General features: G+C 46.7%; 1 non-coding gene across 1 annotated transcript; it reads right to left on the bottom strand.

Moving 5' to 3' along the window:
• Window positions 1–8,405: 8,405 nt before the first annotated feature.
• On the bottom strand, window positions 8,406–8,477 carry trnaw-cca (transfer RNA tryptophan (anticodon CCA)). The gene has a single exon. It is a non-coding gene; the product is annotated as a tRNA-Trp (tRNA).
• Between the last annotated feature and the right edge of the window lie 9,317 nt (window positions 8,478–17,794).

Here is a 17,794-nt window from a genome sequence, read left to right as displayed (position 1 = left end):
AAGATTCAGTCATAAATACTTTAATCACGGATCCAAACTTCAGGAGTTCCTGGAAAACAGGATTTAGTCGTTTTTTCCAGTATTTATACAGTCACCTGCTTTAATCTCTCTTCCTCTTTTTCCCCGGGATGATGTTTGAATTCTGTCACTGACCCAGTGATTTTTTCACTTGGTCTTCCAAAATCTCGATGTCAGTGTTCAATTGTGAAATAGAATTGTGCCCATCTCTTCAGGTATCAAGAGTCTCTCAGTGTGAGTGGCCTCTTCCCCCAAATGTCTTCCTCAGTCGCAGAAACAAAACTCTGTTCTTGTGTTAAAATCTTTGCAGCTGTTCAACGATACAGGGAGAGACTATTTTAAACTACAATTCTAGGACAAAGACAGATTTCGCCCTGTTATGACGGAAGTGCGTAATCGCACAGATCAGTTTCAACGAAATAAGGCGCTGCTGGGATGATGAACCCAGGAGCTCCTCTCCACAAGGCAAGTGCTTTATCAGCTAAACCAGTTAACTGATTTCTTCTCCGCCGATGCTGCCAGACCTGCTGAGTTTTTCCAGGTAATTCTGTTTTTGTTTTGGATTTCCAGCATCCGCAGTAGCTTTTAGCTTTTTGTTTTTAAGACTAATGATGCTCAGTTGAGCACATGGAAATACTGGAAATAATTCGCAGATCTGGCAGTATCTGTGAAACGAGGAATAATTTACATTTTAGACAGCAACCTTTCACCAGAACGACCTGAAACGTGAATCTGTTTCTCTCTCCACAGATGCTGTCAGATCTGCTGAATATTTCCAGCGTTTTCTGTCTTTGTTTCAGATTTCCAGCATCCGCTGTATTTTGCTTTTGGACCAAAGGACAATGTGTTGCCTTTCCTGCACTGAGGGTTATTGCAGGTCTCTCTGGCTGTGATTATCATTGATTATCCATCTCTGGGCTCTTTATGACTCCGTGAGTTTGCCGTAATTTGGGAGTGAGCGCCAGACAAAAAGACGTAGTTAGTTGATTTCTCTGTAAACTTTTCGAATCTCTGCCTTTTCCGGACCTATAACAAATTCATAAATGAGGGAATCACGCACATCACTCCCTGAAACTCCCCCGCCAAACATTGAGCGGTTTATCGTGAGGTGGTTCCATTTACTGTATTCAGACACACACCTGGTATCAAAGTAGCCGTGTTCGGGATGTGACTCACACACACAGTTTTATGCTTGGATGTCGGATATGCTGCGATATGAGGTGATGCTCTTTCCATAGAAACATAGAAAATAAGAGCAGTTGTAGGCCATTCGGCCCTTCTAAAAAGCAGGTCTACAGACCAATGAAGGCTGAGCTTTCATAAAAAACGCCATGAACTGAAGAACATATGTTGGGTGGAAAGAGCTCAGGAAATACAACAACTCACCAGCAGTCAGGCATGTGAGGTTTCTTCAGTGCAGTCAAGACAATTTACAGCTCAAGCACAAAAGGACCTACCCCACTGAGAACTCAGAATGTAGTGGTGCTTATTAAGCCCAGTGGAAGTAGCACTCGCTGGAAGGATCATGTCCAGGCTCCCCTCAACTGAGACTCAGTCCTCGACATGAGTGCCCACGACCACATTCCACGGCATGCTACCCACCACCAGCTCAGCACAATCCCAGCCCGACATGGGGTTGGAAAGGCCATCCGACAGCTAAGAACCATCAAGGCCAGCGGCGCAGATGGAACCCCACCAAAGCAGTGAAATACGGTGGAGAAATACTCTTAAAACAAATACATGACCACATCTCCCTCATCTGGAAGGAGGAGAGCATGTCAGGGGATCTCTGAGATGCCGCAATTGTGACCACCTCCAAAAAAGGAGACCAGACTGACTGTGGTAACTATAGAGTAGTATCTCTGCTGTCTGCCACAGGGAAGGTCACTGCAAGAGTCCTCCTCAATTGCCCTCTCTCCATGTCTGAATAACTCCTACCAGAGTCACAATGCGGATCTTGTCCATCAAGCGGCACAGTGGAAATGATCTTCACAGGAAGACAAGACCAAGGAAATGCAAAGAACAGCAGCAACCTCTATTCATGGCCTTCTTTGACCCCACAAAGGCCTTCCACTCTATCAACCGGGAGGGGCTGTGGAGCATCCTCCTCAAATTTGGCTGCCCACAGAAATTAGTCACCATCCTCCACCTGCTGCAGGATGACATGGAGGCCGTGATCCTTACCAAGGGATCTGCTGCAGACCCACACTAGGGAAAACTGGGGTCAAGCAAGTCTGTGTCATCGCACCAATGCTCTTTTCCACCTTCCTCGCTGCAACACCTCCAACCCATGTAAGATTTTGTGGGTTCGGGGGCCACAGATACAAGAATAGACAGTCAACTAGTCAGAAGTAATTTTAAGATAGTTTATTAAGTATATTAAGGAGGAACTGTTTAGGTATGATATGTTAACTAATTGGACAGAAAAAGATCTGTAATAGCCTGTGATAGCAGCATTCTGCCCTCTAGTCAAAGTGTTAGGGAACTCTTCCCTCGATATCTCCATCTTCCTCCTCCTCCTCTGGTCCATCTTCCATCTGAAGAAGGCAGCAACCCAATCAGCACCTCACCAGCACTGTTTATGGGGGGCTAGTAGCTTACCACTTGTCCATCGTCTATCTAACTATTTTGACCAATGGATACAGGACAGGTAATCAAAACGTTAGGATGGATAACACCCCACCCCATCCCCACCTCACCCCACCCCGTGCATCACCCTGCTGAAGGTCAGCTTTTTAGTTTACATTTTGCTGAGGGTCAATCCCTGTCCCTTTCTAAGTGCTCACATAGATAAACGGATGTACCAGACGCCATTCTATCAGCCTAGGAGTGTCAACATGGCAGCCTGAAGACTATCTGGAGGTTAAATTGTTTAAAAATTCTCCTTCCAGCGTGAGAATCAAGGCTGTTTTGTGATTCCCATAAAATGCAGAAAATACCCGCTTATTAAAGACCCCAATGTCTTTCACCCACCTCCATGAAGCTGCGCACCGGAGTGGGGCTACTCTATAGGACGAGTGGGAAACTACTCAACCTGCGTCACCTCCATTTCGGAACCGAGATCACCCCAACCCCAGTCAATGAGCTGCAGTCCGCTGATGATGCTTGTGTATGCGCACACTCACAAGTCGATATCCAAACTATCACTAACACGTTCAAGGAGGCGTATGAAATAATAAGACATGGGCTATGGTCCCAAAAGTTAAAGGTCCTCTACCAGCCTGCTCCCGATGCAAACGCTGCCTCCCGACTGTCAAGATCCATGGCGAACCATTGGACAATGTGGATCATTTCTCACACCTTGGGGGCCTCCTCTCAGTGAGGGAAGATATCTATAATGAAACTAATCATCGCCTCCAGTTTGCCAGCGCAGCCTTCGGCCGACTGTTTAAAGGAATATTTGAGGTCAAGGACCTCAAACCTGGCCCCCAGCTCCTGGTCTACAGCGCTGCAGTGCTGTATGCATCAGAGACATGGACATCGTACAGCAGACACCTTAAATCCCTGGAGAAATATCACCAGCGGCGCCTCCACAAAATCCTGCAAATTCAATGGCAGGAGAGGTGCTCCAATATCAATGTCTCCTCTCAGGCCAACATCCCCACTATCGAGGCACTGGTTAATCAGCCACGTTGGCCGGGACACAACATCCGCATTCCTGACACAAAACCCCCAAAACAAGCTCTCTACTCCGAGGTACGTCACGGCAAGCGGTTAGCAGGAGGGCAGAGGAAACGTTTCAGTGACGTCCTCAAAACCTCCCTGATAAAATGCAACATCCCCACCGATTTGTGGGAATCTCTTGCTCGAGACACCCAAACTGGAGAAGAAGCATCCGCGAAGGTGCCAACCATTTGGAACGTCTCCGACAGGCCCAGGTGGAGGCCAAGTGCAAACAGCAGAAGGAGCGGAGCAACATCCAAGCATCCCACCCACCCGCCTCCTCAAACACTACCTGCCCCAACCTGTGGCAGAGTGTGCGGAGCCAGCATTGGACTTTTTAGTCTCCTCAGAAACCACACCCCAGAGTGGAAGAGAGTCATTCTCAGTCACGAGGTACTGCCTAAGACAGGAGAGTAAATTCTCCTGTGAGTGTCTCTGGGTGATGAGCTGATGGTGCTCGGAGCTCTCATCTTTTACTCATTGACCTTTGGAAGGGTTGATCCAGCTTTCATGCTGACTTGTCTCTGGTGTCGTTTTACAGAAATTCTTCACCCGATTTTCTGCTGCCTAATGAATCTCTCTCAACCGAGTTCTCAATAATAACTTGACTTTTTCTCACAGGATTTCAATCGCCATGTTTTTGAATAATTTTGTTAAAGGATTTGCCCACAGCCAACTTCCAGGAGCAGCAATGTGATAAATACAAAGTAATTTGTTTTGAAGTGATGTTAATTGAGGGACAAATGTTGGCTCTGGCTCCCTGGAATAACTCCCCCGCCCCTCTCCAAAATAGTGCATGGTATCTGTTACCTGAGGAGGCAGATGGCACCTTAATTTGTCATATCATCTAAAAGCTGGCACCTCTAATAGTAAAGAACTCCCGCAGTACTGCACTGGAGAGTCAGACTGCCTTACTGCTCAGGTTTTGAACACACAACCTCCTGCTATGTAAAAGCAAGAGACCTTTTGACTGAGCCGTAGCTCACAGCAGAGAATAAAGCCGGCAGACAGTGTACTCTGTAAGGAGAGACAGAACTAGATTGCTCATTGGAGGAGTGTTCCTGGGTTTGAGAGTTAGACAATCGTCGTTGAAAAAGATGGACTTTTTTATCATGGCAGGGAGAGAGAGTGTAGCAGGAATTTCCATTCCCAGTGTTACCTTTAGATTAAGGATTGGATATGATGAGCTGCCAGAGACCAACAGGAATTAATGATGACAACTGTATCAGTCGGATTCACACGTGAAGAAATCAGACATCTGCTGTGGTGTGTGAGTATTATTGGTGCCTATATTACATTTCCACTGGCTGGAAGAAATTATGTTTTACCATCACAGTCAGGTGATTTAGTAAAGATAGAACCTGGAGTTTTTCAGTGTTCCCAACTCCTTGAGCTTCTAGAAGAGGCAAAATATGTAACACAATATCCTCTAATACCCCACAGATGGGGAGTAAGGATATATGACAATATCCAGCAATAAAGCACATTAGAAACCAAGACCCTATCTTGCCCTCTCAGAGGGATGTGAACAATCCAGCCAAACTATTGACAACAAGAGAAGAGGAGTTTTACCCAGAGTCCTGGGGTCAATATTAGTTCCTCAAACAGAATCTCTCAAACAGGTTATTCAGTCATTGGTCAGGTTGCAGTCTGTGGGATCTTTCTGTGTGCATTCAAACAAAAACCTCACTTAAAAAGCCACTGCCCCTTCCCACCCCACCCCCTCCTGCCATTGGTCGTGAGGTTTTGTGTCTTCTTGAGGTTGCAAAATGTGCTGGAGAAATTCAAGTTCCTCCCCCCTCACGCAATCCCTCCAGTTTCCTCTGTTCCTTCAGCTCTCACCCCCCTCTCCCACCTCTTACTGCCTCCCTCCCTTCCTCTACCCCTCTCTCCCTCCCTCCCTCTATTGCATGCTCTTTCCCTCCCTCTCCTCCTCTTTCTCACCATCCCTCCCCTCCTTTCCTCTCTCTCTACCTCCCTCGCTCTCTCTCTTGTTGTGAAAGTCAACTTACCTTGAAGTTGAGAGCAGAGGTCCGGAACTTCAAATCCCAACAAGCCTCGCAATTGAGGCAATTGAGGCTTTTTCAGTCCTTTAGGCTGAGGACTGGCCCAGCGCCCCTGTGCATAAAGAAAACAAAGGGGCGAAAACCCGGATCATGTGGCCAGGAGCATCAAAAACATTGGAGATAAAGTGTTCCAGGCAAATAACAGTGAGAGGGGAAGGGAGATTGCCCCAAAGGAAGAGGGACAGGGAGATATCCCACAGGGAGTGGGGCAGGGAGAGATCCCATAGGGAGAGGGGCAGGGAGAGATCCCAGAGGGAGAGAGGCAGGGAGAGACTCCATAGGGAGAGGATCAGGGACAGATCCCATAGGGAGAGATCCTATGGGGAGAGGGACAGGGAGAGATCCTGTAGGGATCGGGGCAGGGAGAGGCCCTAAAGGGAGAGGGGCAGGGAGAGGCCCCAAATGGAGAGGCCCAAAGTGAGAGAGACAGGGAGAAGTATCAAAGGGCCAGGGAGAGGGACACAGAGATCCCATAGGAAAAAAGACAGGGAGGGATCCCAAAGGGAGAGGGACAGGGAGAGGCCCCAAATGGGGAGAGGCAGGGAGTGGTCCCATACGGAGAGGGGCAGGGTAAGATCCCATAGGGAGAGGAGCAGGGAGAGATCCCAAAGTGAGAGGGGCTGGGAGTGGTCCCATACGGAGAGGGGCAGGGTAAGATCCCAAAGGGAGAGGAGCAGGGAGAGATCCCATAGGGAAAGGGGCAGGTAGTGTCCCAAAGAGAGAGGGGCAGGGAGAGGCCCCAAAGGGAGAGGGGCAGGGAGAGGCCCCAAATGGGGAGGGGAAGAGAGAGATCCCATAGGGAGAGGGGCCGGGAGAGAACCCAAAGTGAGAGAGGCAGGGACTGGTCCCATAGGGAGAGGGGCAGGATGAGATTCCAAAGGGAGAGTAGCAGGGAGAGATCCCAAAGGAAGTGGGGCAGGCAGAGGCCCCAAAGGGAGAGAGGCAGGGAGAGAATTCATAGGGAGAGGAGCAGGGAGAAATCCCTTAGGGAGAGGGACAGGGTGTGGTCCCAAAGGGAGAGGGCAGGGGGAGGCCCCAAAGGGAGAGGGGCAGGGAGAGATCCCATAGGGAGAGGGGCAGGGAGAGATCCCATAGGGAGAGGGGCAGGGAGAGATCCCATAGGGAGAGGGGCAGGGAGAGATCCTATAGGGAGAGGGGCAGGGAGACATCCCATAGGGAGAGGGGCAGGGAGTGGTTCCAAAGGGAGAGGGCCAGGGAGAGGCTCCAAAGCTAGAAGGGCAGGGAGAGACCCCAATGGGAGAGGGGCACAGAGAGATCCCATAGGGAGAGGGACAGGGAAATATCCCATAGGGAGAGGGGCAGGGAGAGATCCCAAAAGGAAAGGGGCAGGGAGAGATCCCAAAGGGAGATGGGACAGGGTGAGCTATAAAATGAAGACTCCCAGACAGGGAGAGGAAGAGGCTGCAGTTAAATTGAAAAAGGTCTGCCAACAGTGAAGAGGGCTCAAGAGAAGGCCTGAATTTCCAAGAAGGCAGTGGAAGTTTGCTGACTCCAAGCTTCAGGCCTTTGGGGTGAAGGTTCCCTTTGGAGCAGTGGAGTTCTGTTCACTGCGGCTGAAGCTGTGCTGGGGAGATGCTTCTTGAGAGCAGATTCAGGAGATCAGTGAACAGAATCTCGGGAGACCAAACTGAAAACCGGAAAGTTTCGCAATCATTTCATCCCTCCGAGTTGGAGTAAGATCTTCGAAGGTGAAGGCTGGAATCCCTCGTGAGAGAGGCAGAGTTTCAGTGAGATTGATTGACTTCCAGTTTTTACTCATGTCTGAGTGGGTTGTTGTGAAATCCATAGATTCTGTCTTGGTCGCCATTTATTTTGTATTGTGCATTCGACCTCAATTTGGCTGTTATTTCACGTGTACCTCACATTAATCCTGAATGGACGACAAATATCCCCGTGGAATCCTGTGGCTTTATTCACTGAGCAAGTGTCATGAATCACACACTTTATTCACAGTAAAAAAAAACGTTATTGGTCCCTAGCCTGATCTTACCAAAAACTTGTTGGGGGAGGGGCTGTCCGGACAAGGATCATGACTGTCTCTGATTCGTTTTCCTGGGATCTGTCTTCTCCCCAGGTTCCCACTGACCCCGGGCTCGGGGACTCTCAGGCCGGGCCGGGCTCTTTAACCGGCTCCATTCACTTTGGCAATCTCCACCTATCACTGGCCCTCTATCCAGCTCTACTTGTCCCACCCCCCCTCGCCCCCCCCCCCCCCCCCCCGCTCCCCTTTAACCAGTTTATATTTCACCTCTCTTCTATTTTTCCTTAGTTCTGTTGAAGAGTCATACGGACTCGAAACGTTAATTATAGTTTACATAATAAAAGATGAATATAATGTTGTTAACACTGCGGTCTAACCAACTGAACTCAGCGGCTGTATAGACGGAGGCGGCTGGGGTTAATGGACAGATTTTGTTTTACCTCTCATACTGGGTAACAGAGCAATTGCAAAAAGAATGGACACACCACATTGTTCCGATATAAAACTGTGCAAACTAAAAGCTAAGCGGGTGATTCGGAAGCCGGGGAAGAGGACTTTAAAGTATCGAAATTGCAATTGAAATTAACCTGTTCGCCAACATCCCCGCACAATGATTACAGATATAAAAGCCCGCCACTTGAACACTAAAGCTTTTTTGAGCCTGACGTGATTTGAACACGCAACCTTCTGATCTGGAGTCAGACGCGCTACCGTTGCGCCACAAGCCCATCCGTTGAATTATGGTATTTTACTGCTCCTATATTCGCTTCTTTACACCTTGATTATACTCCGGGGATTGGAATTTTGCTTAATCCCCATTTTCCCTCCGTTCTGTCAGGTCAGTGATTAATTTAAACTGTTTTCTAGGCTGTCTGCTGTTTAAGTATTTCCCAGACATTACTTATACTTTTTGCTTCTAACTTCTGCTTGATACAAAGTGCCCCGGAATATATGAAGGACAAATGCAGAACTCCGCCAACTCCGAGTGACCTCGAAACAGCAACCTTGAATTTAATCGCTGAATCCACAAACCAATACCGACGCACACACTGCTGCTGCATTGAGCTTGTGTCAGAAACCCTGAACTCGGGTGTCACTGAGTGACGGCGACGTTTGCGGCCAACGCCACGCACGCGCATGGATGCGCGTCCGCCATCTTTATTGGGGGCAATGTGCAGAAAGGCGCATGCGCACTCATCGCTGACCCTGGATTACAAAATTCACAAAGATAAAAACAAAAAGCTTAAAGCTACTGCGGATGCTGGAAATCCAAAACAAAAACAGAATTACCTGCCAGACCTGCTGAGTTTTTCCAGGTAATTCTGTTTTTGTTTTACAAAATTCACGCTTTTCACAACCACTCCATCCGCAGCTCAGCACAAACCTCACAGACAGGGCTAGAAAGAGCAAATGGGACCCACTCTGTTCCCCCATTCTCACCCCATCCCCCAATTAAAATGACATGGTGGCGCCTTTTTAAAAAATATATCAAAGGATTAAATGTCGAAAGTAATTTCTGGCGGTAGAGAGAAAGTGGGAGAGACAGGGAAATGACCGCGGCCCCAGTGCCGGCCCCGCCTCGAGGCTCAGGAAGCGCGGGATTGTTTGAAATTTCCGGCCAGCCATTTCATTAGTTCAGAAAGATGTGAAAGATATTTTAGGTGAACTCTCTCCACTCTACGTATTCATTACTTAATGAAAAGAGCGGGTAGGCTTAATTATAAAAGGAACGGGGAGACATAGTTATAAAAAGAGCGGGGAGACTTCATTTAAAAAAGAGTTCTGAGAGTCAGGAGACTAATTTTTTTTTAAAGGGCAATGAGTGGGCCTTTAGACCGATTAGTTTCCTTTAGCCTTTAAGGCTAAAGGCTGATAAATCCCCTGGGCCTGCATGCTTGCATCATAGGATATTAAAGGAAGTAACTACAGAGACAGTGGATCCACTGGAAATAATCTTCCAAGAATCCTTAGACTCTGGAAGCGTCCCAGAGTATTGGAAAACTTCCAATGCAACACTCTTATTCAAAAAGGAAGGGAGACAAAAACAGGTAACTATAGGCCAGTTAGCTAAACAACTGTCACTGGGAAAATGTTAGAGTCTATTATAAAGGATGTAATAGCAGAGCATTTAGAAATGAACAATATAATCAAGCATGTCAGCATGGCTTCATGAATGGGAAATCATGCCTGACAAATTCATTAGATTTTTTTGAGGAGATAACAAGCAGGATAGATGAAGGCGAACCAGTATATGTAATATATTTGAATTTCCAAATGGCATTTGATAAGGTACCGCATGTGAGGCCAGATGTAGATAGTTTGATTCCCCTGGCTGGTGGGTCCAGAACCAGAGGGCACAGTGTCAGAATAAAGGCCAGGCTATTTAAGACTGAGGTGAGGCGGAATTTCTTCACTCAGAGGGAGGTGAATCTTTGAAATTCTCTACCCAGGAGGTCTGAAAGCCCGGATCTGTCACCTGGAGTTAATTCCTGTGCTCTGACAGATAAATTATACAATTTCGAGTTTCCTAGTATTTTCTGGCCACATTTTCTGCTGAAAGGTGACACTTTATTTGCTGGGCAGTTTAAGGACCCTCTATGAAATTCACTCACTAAACATTCAAATGTGACAGTGTTTATTGCATGGGGCTTCCATTTATTCAGACACAGATCTGTTATAACAGTAGCTTGGGTTGGGATGTGATTCAGACCCACAGCTTTCTGATCTGAAGTTCGATGTATTCCTGTGTGACATAAGAATTTGCTAACTTTTTCTGCGGAGTGTTGTCAATGGCATCAAGGGCGGAGATGTGACACTGATCCCTCGGCCACAGTTTTGTTTTTTGCAGTTTCTAGTAAGGGAGAACCAGTTGCAGACATGGGCGACAAAATATGTGAATATCTTTACCTTGTTTTCGGAGAAGGCACTAAAACATTCACCACCATCAGCAGCGCAGGACTTTACCAAATTCTGGATAAAATTGACTGTCCATCAAAGCTCCTCCGTCCTTTCATTACAACATGCACTGTACTGAACAGTTTGACAGCACCATTTCCAACAGCTTCAGGGTGAAGAATGGAGTGAAATGAAGAATGGGTTGTTTCCTTGCCTCACTTTGTTTAGTATTTAATTTTCTCATGATCCTACTCTTTGCCTTCCCTGCAGATTTCCTGCAAAACAGGTCAGACAGCAAACGGTTAAATTGTCCCAGTTGAAAGTGAAGGCAAAAATACAGCAGGTCTTGATCAGAGAACTCCTCTATCTGATGATACCACACTCATCGCCAACAGGGATTCTCAGCTACAGAGATTCATGGATTGTCCTTCCCATGCCTGTAACTTGTTCTCCCCAGAATACTTACGGTAGAATGTATAATATGAGGAATAAGTGTCCCGTGGCGCAGCACAGGAGCGCCACTGCTTCTCTGGGTTCGAGTCCCACTCTAGGACTTGATGGCCAAACCGGTTGATCATCAATCTGTAAATCATTCCAATACGCCTATGGCTGGCAGGAAGAGAAGGAGAGTCTCCTGGTTGGCAATGCTTGGTGCAGAGTTATGCGCCTCAAGTTCTTGCCACGAGCGCCCTGTTTCAGGGGGAAAAGAAGCTAACCATAGAAACTGATGTAAGCACTTCTTTTGTCTTCCTCAGACGCCACTGGGCATGGGAAGAGAAACGAAGGAAGAACAAATATAAAATGGGGATATCAAGTCAGATAATATTGCAGCTTCAGGCCAATGGCTTCTGATGAAACAATTCATACATTACTTTCGGATGGCAGCTGTTCATCCGTCTGCCATTCACACCATCATCAGACAAATCTTTCATTTCTTTACTTGTCTCTTTACCACTCCCTTTCGCCTTGCACCAGCAACTCGCTTATAATTTAAACTTTCCTGCCCTCCACACTACTTTAGAAATGATAAGGAAACAGGTTATACTGGATATTGTAATGAATGACGACCCACAATTAATTAATAATATGACAATGAATGAACCTCTAGCGATAAGTGACCACAAAATGTTAGTGGTAGACATTCAGTTCAAGGCTAAAGGTCACACACATGTCACAGTTTTCACCTTAAGTAAGGTCGATAAAGACGGAATTAGTGGTAAACTGAACACATTAATGCCCAATCAGCTTGCAGAACAAGACAGGGAACAACCAGAGGCTCTCAAAGAAGTATTTAGTGCAATATGTAGCTAATACAAGCCCGAAACGAACGAATACAAAGGAAACTTCACTTTAACAGTTCATGGTGATTTTTGGGGACGGGATTCCATGTTTTTAACCAGGGATTAAGAAATCATGTTGATGTCTGTCCAAATAATTATTTACTGCTTCTTTGTGAAAATGTTGTCTCCGTTTTGCTGACGTTCTTGTATTTCTGAATGATACTTGTTACAGGGAGGACGCTGCTGTTCAAATAAACATGGTGAATTATTGTCAGATCGTGTAGATCTGACATTCTCTAATAAATATGTATCAACTGCACTGTACTGTTTCCATCTAAGGGAATAACTTTTGCTTTTCAGATAATCCTCGGGTGCAGGAGAACAAAAGAAGGTGAGCTGCCTATGTCAGGTCTTTTGGAGAAACCGGTTGAGAGAAAGTTGAAAGCCTGAGCTGGTGTGTGTTTGCAGCATTTACAGTTTGTGTCCTTGCGTAAATAAAAACAATTTGAGATTGCAGATTGAAGTGTTGACTGGGCGTAATGAACTGATACAAATATTCTGTCAATAAAAGTGATTGAGTGTTGCATCAAATGCTACCTTTTGATGTTAATGGGAATACAAATAGTAGAGAATGGTTTTGATCCAGTGATCTCTGAGCTACAGACCGATCACGACTCAGCTGCACCATTCTGCGAGATAAGGGCTCCAGGGTACAGCCCATGAGTGTTTAGTGGTAGCTGGGCAATTTTTTTAAAGACAGTGAGTTGTGGTGATTCGGAATGCGCTGCCTGAAAGCCTCGAACTGAATGTCGGCCACTAAAACTTTGTGGTCAGTTATTGCTAGATATTCATTCATTGTCATATTATTAATAGATTGTGGGTCGTTATTCATTACAATATCTGGTATAACCTGCTGTCTTGTTGTTTCAAACGTAGAGGGCAGGAAAGTTAAAATAACAAGTGAGTTGGTGATTCAATTGTACATTTAAAAGGGAATTGGAATACAGAAATGACAATATTTTCAGGCTGATCGGAAACGATCAGAGGAATGGGACAGGGCCCACACTCTGTGTCGAATGGCTTCTGTCTGAGTTGTTGTTGAATGAAATGGCGGGCAGAAATAACCAGAATGCTCAGCGGCTCGGAAAGCGGCCTCTCGCCATCAGAAAGGCCACACTGCGCAGGCGCAGAAAAGACCGGCCCCCGGAGGATTTAGTTTCTTTCGAGCATGCGCAGTGTGGCTCCTGAAAGCTTAGCCGGGGGTGACCGAGTCCCAGCGGCTCTCAGAGCCCGAATCGGAGCCGCCAGGATCGGCAGACGTGCGGCGAGGGACCTGGGCGGGCGGCACCATGAAGCCGATGGTTGTTGCAGACTGAAGGTCAGTGAGATGAAACATTGAGCTCAACAATTTCAGACCGTAAACTCCGTTCTTCATTTTGTTTCCTTTGCTTGTTTCCTTTTATTTTTTCAGTTCGCAGCTCAGCTGCTCCAGGCACAGGTTTTGTTTCTTTGCTTCTTTTCTTGCCCCATCTCCATTCCCTTTGGCCCTGGAGATTAACTTTTCTGTCACTCAACCTCTCCTGTCTTCCACCCGGTCACAAACCTTCCTTTTGTCCTTGTCCCACACACCCCTGGTTTCGAACCTATTCCATCTCTCACTTTTCCCAGTCCTGGTGAAAGGTCACAGCTGAAACACTAACTCTGTTTTTCTCAGGACACAGATGCTGCCTAATCTGCTGAGTTTTCTTTCCCAACATTTTCTGTTTTAATTTAAGATTTCCATCATCTCTTCCGTATTCTGCTTTTTGATGAGCACAGAGCTGAACCCAGTCAGAGTCAACACCTTCAGAAGAGAGAAGGAGAGATGGTGCCGGAGGGAGGGCTTTGGATTTCTGGGGCATTGGTACCGGTTCTGGGGAAGGTGGGATCTGCACAAACCAGACGCTCTACACCTGACTAGGACTAGGACGAGTGTCCTTTAAGGGAGATTTGCTAGTGTTGTTGGGGAGGGTTTTAACTAGGTTGGCGGGGGGATGGGAACCTGAAGGCAGATTCAGGTCGGACAAATTCAGAGCAGAGAGCGGGAGACAGCAAATTAGCGAGTGACTCTGAAAGACAGAAGAAGCAAAGGTTAAATGCACAGGGATTTGTCAAAGTTAAAAGGTATTTATTTAAATGCAAGGAATTTAGCAAAAATGCCAATGAGCTGAGGGACAAGATAGTCACGTGGCAGCATGATATCATTGCTATAATGGAGACTTGACTTAAAGAGGGCCAAAAATGGCAGCTCAACATCCCTGGACTTAGGATTTTCAGGCAGGGTACAGAGGGACCTAAAAAGGTGTGGTGGGGTAGCATTACTGATTAAATAATCAATTACTGCTGTGTGGAGGGATGACATATAAAATGATTCATCAAATCGTGCTTGCACACGAGCAGAGGAGAGACCTCATCCTGAGTGAGGCACCGCCAGAGTGAGTGTGGGTATTGGCAATTTGGTGCACAGTGGGAATTCGGTGCAGAGGGGAAGAGGTTTTCTTGCATTTTTTCTTTGCTTTCCAACTTCTTAAATCTTCAGAGAGTGGTTTTGCCCTGCTGCAGCAGTAGAGGTTACAAGGGAGAGAAATGACTGGTAAGTAGTGGGTAAGGTCGAGTAAGTATTTACTACTTTTATCGCTGAGAGTTTAAGGTTTTTTTGTGGTTTATAGTTTGTAAATTCTGTAGTAACGAGGATCAGGAAAGAAGGGCCCTAGAGTAATTGATTTAAAAGGCTTAATTTAAAGGGATGGCTGGAGAGCTCAAAGCCATGGTGTGCTCCTCGTGCACCATGTGGGAAGCCGGGAACATTTATTGTGCCCGGGACCAACATGTGTACAGGAAGTGCGTCCAGCTGCAGCTCCTGGAAGCTCGGGTTTCAGAGCTGGAATGGCGGCTGGGGACACTGTGGAGCATCTGCGAGTCTGAGAGCATCGTGGATAGCACGTTTTGGGAGGGGGTCACACCGCAGCTGAAGGGACTTGAGGAAGGAAGGAAATGGGTGACCACCAGGCAGTCCAAGAGAAACAGGCAGGTCGTTCAGGAGTCCCCTGGGGTCTCGCTTGCAAATCGGTATTCCATTTTGGAGCCTTATGAGGGCGCTGTATCCTCCAGGGAGTGCAGACAGAGCTAAGTTTCTGGCACCACAAGCAGCCTGCCTGTACAGGAGGGGAGGAAGAGAGGAAGAGCAAAAGTAATAGGGTATGCTATTGTCAAGGGAACAGATAGGGGCTACTGTGGCTGTCAACGTGACTCTAGGATGGTGTGTTGCCTCCCTGGTGCCAGGGTCCGGGATGTCAATGAACGGCTGCAGGGCATCCTGAAGAGGGAGGGTGATAAGGCAGAGGTCATGGTACATGTTGGTACCAATGACATAGGTAGAAAGAGGGATATGAGGTCTTGCATCAAGAATTCAGGGAGTTAGGCAGTAGACTGAAAAGCAGGACCTCTCGGGTTGTAATCTCTGGATTACTCCCAGTGCCATGTGCTAGCAAGCACAGAAATAGGAGAATAACGCAGATGAATGCGTGGCTTAAGAGTTGGTGCAGGGGGGAGGGTTTTAGATTCCTGGATCATTGGGACTGTTTCTGGGGAAAGTGGGACCTGTACAAGCGGGACAGTCTACATCTGAACCTGAGCGGACTAACATCCTTCCGGGCAGGTTTGCTAGTGCTGTTGGGAGGAGTTTGAACTAATTCGGCAGGGGGAGGGGACACAGAACGTTAGCACAATAGGGACACATCATAATACAGTAAAACAATCAAGTCAGAGGGAATACAGCTGCATTAAGTTTCAGCGGAGTAAAGCAAGGCTGGATGGCCTATACCTTAATGCCAGGAGTATTACAGGTAAAACGGATGAGTTAAGGGTGAGGATTGACACATGGAATTGTGATATAACAGCCATCACAGAGACGTGGTTGAGAGAGGGGCAGGATTTGCAGCTCAACATTTAAAAATAGAGGAGCAAATATGTGCACAATTTGCGGAGATGTGTAAAAAAAATAGCAATAGGATAATTATATTAGGTGATTTCAACTTTCCCAATATTAATTGGGATAGACATAGTGTTAAGTGGGGGGATTTCTTGAAATGTGCACAGGAGAACTTTTTAGGTCAATTTGTAGAGGGTCCAACAAGGGACGGTGCATTGCTGGACCTAATTCTGGGGAATGAAGCCGGACAGGTGGCTGAGGTGGTAGTTGGGGAGCATTTTAGTGATAACGATCACAACATGGTACAACTTAAGCTTGTTATGGACAAAAAAATAGACAAGTTGCAAAAAAAATGTTTTGGATTGGGGTAGAGTGGATTTTAGTAAAATAAGGTGGGTCTGGCCAAGGTAGACTGGGAACAGCTACTTGTGGGGAAATCTACAGGGGAACAGTGGGGGGCGTTGAAAAAGGAAATTGGGAGGGGACAGGCTCAACATGTTCCCTCTAGGGTGACAGGAAGGAGTAACAAGCCCAGAGAACCATGGATGACCAGAGATATTCAGGATACGATGAGAAGGAAAAGAGAGGCTTTTAGCATGTAGAAGGGGAGCAAATCAGCAGAGGCATTAGTGGAGTACATAAAGTGCAGGGGGAGCTTAAGAAAGCAATTAGCACAGCAAAGGGGAGATATGAGAAAGCTCTTGCTAGATAAAGTAGGGAAAATCCCAAGATATTCTATCAGTATTTCAGTGGGAAGAGGATAACCAGGGAAAGAGTAGGGCCCATTAGGAACCAAGGCGGAAATCTATGGATGGAGCCAGAGGAGATCGGTAGAGTGTTGAACGAATTCTTCACATCCGTCTTCACCCAAGAGAATGAGGAATAAGGTGTGGAACTCAGGGAGAGGGACTGCGAGGTTCTTGAGGAAGTTGATATAGGGATTGACAAGGTATTGGAGGTGTTGGCAGGCTTAAAAATGGACAAATCTCCAGGTCTGCATGATTTGTGTCCCAGACTGCTGAGGGAGGCAAGGGAGTAGATCGCAGGGACTCTGACCCAAATTTTTAATTCCTCTCTGGCCACAGGGGAGGTGCTAGAGGACTGGAGAACAGCTAATATGGTTCTGCTATTTAAGAAGGGTTGTAGAGATAAACCAGGGAACTGCAGGCCAGTGAGTCTCACGTCAGTAGTAGGGAACCTATTGGAGAAAATTCTGAAGGAGAGAATCTATCTCCACTTGGAGAGGCAAGGTTTGATCAGGGATAGTCAGCAAAGCTATGTCAGAGGGAGGTCATGCCTAACAAATTTGATTGAATGTTTTGAGGAGGTGACCAGGTGTGTAGACGAGGGTAGTGCAACTGATGTAGTTTATATGGATTTCAGCAAAGCCTTTGACAAGGTCCCACATGGGAGACTTATAAAGAGGGCAAAGGCACATGGGACACAGGGTAATTTGATGAGGTGGATTCACAATTGGGTTAGTTGTAGGAGACAGAGGGTGATGACAGAAGGATGCTTTAGTGAGTGGAAGCCAGTGTCCAGTGGCGTACCACAGGGATCTGTGCTGGGTCCCCTATTATACATCATTTATATAAACAACATAGATGACGATGTGGGGGATAGGATTAGTAAGTTTGCGGATGACACAAAGATTGACCGGGTGGTTAACAGTGAGGTTCAGTGTCTTGGGCTACAGGAAGATATAGACGGGATGGTCAAATGGGCAGATAAGTGGCAGATAGAATTTAACCCTGAAAAGTGTGAGGTGATACACTTTGGAAGGAGTAATTTGACAAAGAAGTATTCAATGAATGGCATGACACGAGGACATTCTGAGGAACAAAGGGACCATGGCGTGTGTGGCCATGGATCTCTGAAGGTGGAGGGGCATGTTAATGGG

Source organism: Cetorhinus maximus, chromosome 31, assembly GCF_964194155.1.
Source record: "Cetorhinus maximus chromosome 31, sCetMax3.hap1.1, whole genome shotgun sequence".
NCBI lineage: Eukaryota > Metazoa > Chordata > Chondrichthyes > Lamniformes > Cetorhinidae > Cetorhinus > Cetorhinus maximus.
The sequence above is the reverse complement of the archived record's forward strand: the minus strand, read 5'-3'. Positions and strand labels throughout refer to the sequence as shown.